The 8426-nt window shown below is 36.3% G+C and overlaps 1 non-coding gene across 1 annotated transcript; it reads left to right on the top strand.

The window, feature by feature from the left end:
* The first annotated feature begins 470 nt into the window (after positions 1 to 470).
* On the top strand, positions 471 to 633 carry LOC136316547 (U1 spliceosomal RNA). Its single transcript, XR_010727775.1, has one exon. It is a non-coding gene; the product is annotated as a U1 spliceosomal RNA (small nuclear RNA).
* Positions 634 to 8426: the final 7793 nt, after the last annotated feature.

Genomic DNA, 8426 nt, shown 5'->3' with positions numbered 1-8426 from the left:
GGACATATGCCCACTGATGAGTCACAGGAGTTGCATAGTATAGTCTGAGGGGGTAGTTTTTATTGTTGCTTCCAGTAAGTATAAGATAAAATATATTAAATAGAACAAAACAAATTCAGACAGCTTCAAAACATTACAGACAAAAATCAATTTATTGACCAGGCAGCATAAAGTGAGATGTTTCACCATATAAAGAGGCTTACTCAGCATATAAAATATTATAATTTTGAAATGGGGCTAGAGACTCTGAATATAAATTAATATTCCAGGTGGTCAAAAGTAGGAAGAAGATTCCAGTACCATGTGGAAGGAGAAAATTCATCTTCTCTATATGGATAAAAACTTAGATTTAGTTTCATTCCCATATCCTTAAGGATCATAATGTAAGTATAAGGTTCCCCCCAAAAAATCCTGTATTAAAAAATACAAAGAATGGAAGATTCAAGAGGCTATAAAAAGATAAATATTTGATACTTACCTGGCAGGGGAGATACCATGATCACGAAGGTGGTTTCCCCAGGGCGAGGCTCACTCATTGCACTCCGAGTGTGCTGCCCCTGCGATTTCCACAAATGTGGGAAACTCGACTGCATAATTTGTGGTAGTGGGGGACTGTGTTCGCGCTCTCCCCTGGTTTAAAAAAAAGATAAATATTTGAAACAAAATAATTCAGTAATCAGGAAAAAGATGGAATGAAACAATTGGTTTGTACTTTTAATAAAATTCAGGGAAAAATAACATCCTGCTAGCAATAATATGCCTACCTATTTCTATTTATATTTGCATTAGAACTGGGATGAGGTGTCTTTCTGCCTTTATCTTGTGTGTGTGTGTGAGTTGACATTTTCTTCATGAGGAAAAGCTAGGTTTGCCAAGAAGAAAGTGTGAGTAAGATAGTCTTAATGCAGGTCTTCCTTATGATAGAGTATGCCTCCTCTCTCATCTATGACATCAACTTTCTCCACCAGTCCTGGGTTATAGTATTGTATACTAAAACTATGTTTAATTATTTAATTGACTAGTTGGAAAATTGAAACCTATACATTATTTAAGAAGTCTTGTGTGGGTTATATATTTTTTATTTCAAAGCTGATGGAATCCTGGATGATGTCATATACCAAGATATAAACATGATATAGCAGGCAGGAGGCAGATTTCTATAGAAGTAAAGTTTATTGAAGTGAAAAATTTCAGAAACAAGTAGCAGAAATGTTAGGGGAATTATCTCCATAGATGTTGAAGCCTCATATATCATGAGAGCCATTGTAATGAGTCACTGATGAATAGTAGATAATTACTAAATATTGCAAGAAGAAAAAGTACAATCAGATGGCATATTGCAATGACAGTTTTACATGAGGGTGAGCACGTAATGGGCTACAGTAGTAATAAGAACTGGGAATATGCATATCAGAATGATAGCAGAGACCAATGGAACAGAATAGAAAGTCCAGAAATAAAACCACATATATATAGTCAAATAATTTTTGATAAAGGGGCCAACAACACACAATGGAGAAAAGAAAGCCTCTTCAATAAGTGGTGCTGGGAAAACTGGAAAGCCACATGCAAAAGAATGAAACTGGACTACAGTCTCTCCCCCTGTACAAAAATTAACTCAAAATGGATCAAAGATCTAAACATAAGACCTGAAACAATTAAGTACATAGAAGAAGACATAGGTACTCAACTCATGGACCTGGGTTTTAAAGAGCATTTTATGAATTTGACTCCAATGGCAAGAGAAGTGAAGGCAAAAATTAATGAATGGGACTACATCAGACTAAGAAGTTTTTGCTCAGCAAGAGAAACTGATAACAAAATAAACAGAAAGCCAACTAAATGGGAAATGATATTTTCAAACAACAGCTCAGATAAGGGCTTAATATCCAAAATATACAAAGAACTCATAAAACTCAACAACAAACAAACAAACAATCCCATAAAAAAATGGGAAGAGGATATGAACAGACACTTCTCCCAGGAAGAAATACAAATGGCCAACAGATATATGAAAAGATGCTCATCTTCTTTAGCTATTAGAGAAATGCAAATCAAAACGGCAATGAGATACCACCTCACACCTGTTCGATTAGCTATTATTAGCAAGACAGGTAATGGCAAATGTTGGAGAGGCTGTGGAGAAAAAGGAACCCTCATCCACTGTTGGTGGGAATGTAAAGTAGTACAACCATTATGGAAGAAAGTATGGTGGTTCCTCAAAAAACTGAAAATAGAACTACCTTATGACCCAGCAATCCCTCTACTGGGTATATACCCCAAAAACTCAGAAACATTGATACGTAAAGACACATGCAGCCCCATGTTTATTGCAGCATTGTTCACAGTGGCCAGGACATGGAAACAACCAAAAAGCCCGTCAATAGATGACTGGATAAAGAAGATGTGGCACATATACACTATGGAATACTACTCAGCCATAAGAAATGATGACATCAGAACATTTACAGCAAAATGGTGGGATCTTGATAACATGATACGAAGCGAAATAAGTAAATCAGAAAAAACCAGGAACTGCATTATTCCATATGTAGGTGGGACATAAAAGTGAAACTAAGAGACATTGATAAGAGTGTGGTGGTTACGGGGGGGAGGGGGGAATGGGAGAGGGAAAGGGGGAGGGGGAGGGGCACAAAGAAAACAAGATAGAAGGTGACAGAGGACAATCTGACTTTGGGTGATGGGTATGCATCATAATTGAACGACAAGATACCCTGGACTTGTTATCTTTGAATATATGTATCCTGATTTATTGATGTCACCCCATTAAAAAAATAAAATTATTTAAAAAAAAAAAAAAGAATGATAGCAGTAATATGAAATGGGAAAGAGCCTGGCCAGGCAGTGGTGCAGTGGATAGAGTGTCGGACTGGGATGCGGGAGGACTCAGGTTCGAGACCCCGAGGTCGCCAGCTTAAGCGGGGGCTCATCTGGTTTGAGCAAAGCTCACCAGCTTGGACCCAAGGTCACTGGCTTGAGCACGGGGTTACTTGTTCAGCTGTAGCTCCACAGTCAAGGCACAGATGAGAAAGCAATCAATGAACAACTAAGGTGTCGCAACAAAAAACTGATGATTGATGTTTCTCAGCTCTCTCCATTCTTGTCTGTCTGTCCTTATCTATCCCTCTCTCTGACTCTCTCTCTCTGTCTCAAAAAAAAAAAAAAAAAGAAATGGGAAAGAACACCATTCACTTAGAGGGTCTTCTTCCAAGGAAAGGATTTCTTTATGGCAGAGTCCAGCTAAGACAACAAAACAGACAATCACTTCAGTCAAAAGTTAATTTGTATTGATGCTGGATAGAGCCTCCAAAAGGCATGACAAATGAGTCTGAGATGGTGAATACATTTCTTAAATATGACATGAATACCAACTCTACATCAGAAAATCAGAATTTGGCAAGTTCCATTAAGTTCCAAACACTGGTTTCAGTGGTAAACACAAAGGGAAAAGTTCCAGCACTCACGAGGTTTAGTCACATGCATACCTAAAATAGTACACATTTAAAGAGTGCAAAATGAGATGCATTTGTTATTTACTGGGTCTCCTTATGACAGCATTTTAAAAGTGATAATCTCAGTGATATCTATATCAGGAACTTCTTTTTCTTTTGTAGTTAGGCCTCAAAAATCTTTAAGTTGGTGTATGTATGGCAGTGCACATAGATAATAGGGAAACTGCAACAGTATTGAAGAGGCCTCAGCATTAGATATTAAAAGTCTCAATTCTTGAGCTCCTGGTGAGTTCTAATTATTCCTTTAAAAAGTGCTTTCATAAACAATTACAAAAGAAAATATACATCACATATCTCAGTTACACTTATCTTATTTCCACACTGTAGGCACTATCTCCTAAAGAATAGTGAGATAATTATATTATCCTTAGAGGTGCCATAGTCAAGGTACCATGTTGAAAACTACATTCAGCAAACATCAAAGCAGTCTCTCACTCCACCCATGGTTCTAATGTGGGAAGTTCACTTGGCCTATTTCGTAGGTCTGATGTTGAATTTGTATCATCTTTAGATACTATATATACCCCTAGAAACGGCTATTAATATATAATAAAATATGGATTTGGCAGTTTTCCTCTCAACTGTCACTGAATATTTTACAATTTTAAAAAAACCACCATTAGCCCCTTTTTGTTTAGTTTTCACTAGTTCTTCTTTACAAGAAATTTTTAGAGTTGTTACAGATAGAAATTTCTATTTATCACTTAATTTAGATGAGAAGCTATTGGAGAGGACAAACATGGTTAAAAAAAAAGGTAGGAATGGTAATCATGGATATAAGCAGGAATGACAATCTAAGCCCAAACACGGTGTGATTATGTTCTCACAGCTACATCACATATGTCAGCACTATAGGTAGGAAAGTTCAACTATAGGGAGAAAGCATAACATTTTGTGGAGAGTATCTATAAACTGTGATTATGCCAATATTTCCTATGATCAGGTTTCTCAGTAAATTAATTGGGGTTTTGTTAATTTTTTTATTATCAGCCAATGTGGTCATTAATAATTTTCTTTAAATTTCTATGTCACATGGAAATCCAGAAAGCCTCATAGAATGGAACCAATGCTTAGTAAATTCATTTACAAAGCACTTAATATAAATTTTGCACACCAAACAGATTATCTGTAAGTCTGAAAAACTGGAAAACATACTTGCAACACTGGAAATGCCCATTTATGGGAAATAAGAATCCTAACAACTTGTATGTAATTGTACTTGTCAACAGCACCTACAATTTGAATGTAAGTTTTGAAGAACTACATTTATTATGTCAGAGGCAAATTAGCAGCTGCTCAAACAGAGATGGCAGAATTTTAACATAACATCTGCAAAACAGCTTTATATATCTAGAATCAGCTTTTTATTATGCCAAAGAGCTTTCAGTGAATTTCATTGATAACCTTCTTATTCCATATGCATCAACAGTATTTCATATTCTCTATAGTAACAGCTATTTTAAATAGTATCGCTGAGCTCAAAAACCTTTATGTCCATGAGGCTTATATACTCCTTTTTATCCCTTCTAACAACCCTCAAGATTATTGTAATGTTTCTCTAATTCATAACAATGTCTTACATTTCCATACTAATCGCTTAACAATAGAGGCCTAGATGCTTGAATAAGCTATGACTAATTTTCCAGCCTCTAATATATTTTAGAATATCAGTTTTATTATATTACATTCTCTTCTCAATGAATCTCCTCTTGAATTCTAAGAAAACAAGAGCCTAGTAATAAAAAGTGTCCAATTCCTATCACAATAAAACAAAATAAAAATAAAATAAGAAAAATTTCACAGTAAGTAAACTCTGGTATGAACATGGATAGAGAAATGTATTGTCTACATACCATAAGAATTTTTTTTTCTTAAATAGCAAACATGATTCAATTTAAAAGACATCAGCAAAAAGCACAAGCTCCAGATGAGAAAACTATTCTATATTGTGACAAATTATAAAGAAATCTTGAAAAGAAATGAATGGAAATAGAGGATAGATGAGAAGCCTCACCAAAAATAGAGAACAAGCATGCAGCTCCACCTAAAGAAGGTATGAGGCTGTGAGCATTTTCTCTTATTTGAATTTTTTATATGTGCCAATGTCATAGGCTAAATTGACCAACATCTTCTGTTTGTTTAGAAAAAGAAAGATGTCCATTTGCAACAAATGTTTCCTCAGCAGAAGAAGAACAAGCCTTTTGGGGGTTACACAAAGTCGGATCAACACATGTAGCAACAGGACTCAGGTAACCTATGCACTGGACACCTCTTTTCTGACTCTGCTTCCCCCTGGCATTGTAGCAATTTACCTTGTTTTGGACAAACACTTTTCTGAATCTGAAGGACAACCCCATACAGGTGTAGAGCATTCCTCTGAAGATGCCAGGAAAGAAATCAAAGAGCAGGTAAGATACAGTTCTACTCCATGAGTTAAACAGAAAACTGACAATCCTGAGTACATAAACCTGGCCTATGGAAAAGGGGATGCCAATGATGTAGAAAACATTCATCTCAGAATTACAAAAGAATAAAATCATGGAAAAAGGTAGAAAACATATAATGGATAGAAAAGAAATGGTGATAAAATATACAGATCAAAGAATCATTATTCTTATTAACAACTTTTGCTGCCGAAACACTGTGATAAAATACATATGATGGTCAATTTCAAAATGCCCTTTCTTTCCATGGCTGAGAATAATGGGCCACCAGTCCAGTTAATGAAGGTAGAATAATGTATTCCTCAGGTGTTGATACTGAAACATCCTAGAATTATGGCAGGACTTAGATTGAAGAGAAAACCGTATGCCAGTTTTCAAGACTAAAATTAATTGAAGGAACTGACATAGAAATTAGCAGAAGATAGCAAAAGGGAAGAGAAAAGAAAAAGACATAAAGCATGAGAGTCAATAAAAGAGGCATTTTGCAAATAGAGAAAAGATAAATGTTTTGGAAGAAACCATTACAAAAATACTCCTGTTTCGCACAGAGCTTCTATAAGTTGAAGATTTGTAAAAAAAAAAAAAAAAAAAAAGGTGTTGAGGAGAGACCCCAAGTTTTCAATCATAGCAGGGATTCTGAAACCTGCATGCATAATTATTTTGCTAGTCTTTAGTTGAATTCAAGCATCACTATTTGAGAACCATTTAAAAAATGAAGTGAAATGGAAGAAGGTCTCAGAGAATGTTTGTTTATTGGCTATGAACCAAGAATCACCGGAGGTATGTTGGGAAACACACAGAAGAGAGACCAACAGAGGCAGGAACCAGGAAGGATAGGATGGATTAATAGGAGCCAAAAGGGCAGGACTGAATAGAGAGTTTATTAGTCTTCTATTACTGCCATAACAATGACCACTAACTGGTGGCTTAACAAAATACCCATCGACTACTTTATACTTGTGTAGCTCAGAAATCTAACACAGGTCTTGCTGGGCTAAAGACAAAGTGTTGACAGGCTAGGCTGCACCCTTCAGGAAGTAGGAGAAAGTGTTTTCTTGCTTCATCTAGCTACCATAGGCTGCCTTCATTCCTTCAACTCATTTTCCTGCAAAGTATTGAGTCTCTCTGTGCTTTTCCCTTCATCAGCTTTTCTGTCTTTCTTTCTCTCTCCCTTTTACTCTTTAAAGGATCTGTGTTACTACATAGAGCTCAAATGTATAATCCAAGATAAATTCCCTATTTTCTGGTCATCTGATTTGTAATTTAATTACATCTTTAAGCTTCACTCCCCTTTGTCATGCTAACCTATGCACAATTCTAGGGAAAAGGACACAGACATCTCTGCAGAGGGGTATTTTTCTTTATACCATTCAGAGATGTTTTCAAGGCATAGTAGGAAGTTAAGATTCTCCCATGGGACCTGAGATTGAGATAGGAGGTCAGATTTTAACTCATGATTATAGCTTCAAAAAAGTGTTGCTATATCAGATTGGGATTCCCCAGGGATGTGAGGCTGAAGTACTACTATTGTGCCTCACCACAATAAACTGAGCTGGTAAAGAAAGAAGCTGGTAACTTCAGCTAAAGTGGTGAGGAACTCCACAGGCAAATGAGAACACAGCGGGGTTCCCACACTGTACTTGAAAGCAAAAGCGGAAAGTAGAGACTAAAATTCTAGAAAATGGAAACCATTTCAGAGTTAAGAAATAAAGTTTGCAAAAGGAAATAAAAAAAAGAGATGAAAAGCTTAAAAGGAAACATAATTATTATTTATTTATTTTAATTTAAATGTGGGGGGAGACAGTCTCTCGCATGTACCGCAAACAGGATCCACCTGGCAACCACTGTCTGGGGCAATGTTCTGCCCATGTGGGGCCATGCTCATTAATGGGTTTATTTTTAGCATCTGAGGCAGCGGCTCCACAGAGCCATTGTCAATGCTCAGGCCAATGCATTCAAACCAATCAAGCCATGACTGCAGGAGAGGAAGAAAGAGAAAGAGAGAAAGGGGATGGGGAGAGGTGGAGAAGCAGATGGTTGCTTCTCCTGTGTGCCCTGACTGGAAATTAAGCCCAGGATTTTCACATGCTGGGTCAGTGCCCTATTACTGAGCCAACTGGCCAGGGCCAGAAAAACTTATTTTTCAAAAATTCTCAAAAATAGAAATACAGAAATCAAAAATGTCCCAACATCTTGACCAGAAAATGCAAAATTTTATATCTTCTTCACCATAATATTTCCTCTGCATTCATTAAAAATCTAGTTAGGTAAATGGTTAAAATTTATCTTCTCCCCACTTTCTCTCTCCCTACTCCATCGCTCATTTCCCAGTTGTATAATTTATTACATACCAGCTCCATTCTCAGCTTCACTTTAAAAATGTTATTGGAACACCAAGGAAAATGCTATGAAATATAAATTTTAAAAGCAAGAAACATTTTGGAATAGA

The sequence above is a fragment of the Saccopteryx bilineata genome, chromosome 12, assembly GCF_036850765.1.
Source record: "Saccopteryx bilineata isolate mSacBil1 chromosome 12, mSacBil1_pri_phased_curated, whole genome shotgun sequence".
Classification (NCBI taxonomy): domain Eukaryota; kingdom Metazoa; phylum Chordata; class Mammalia; order Chiroptera; family Emballonuridae; genus Saccopteryx; species Saccopteryx bilineata.
Note: the sequence above shows the minus strand (reverse complement) of the source record. Positions and strands in the feature narration are given on the sequence as shown.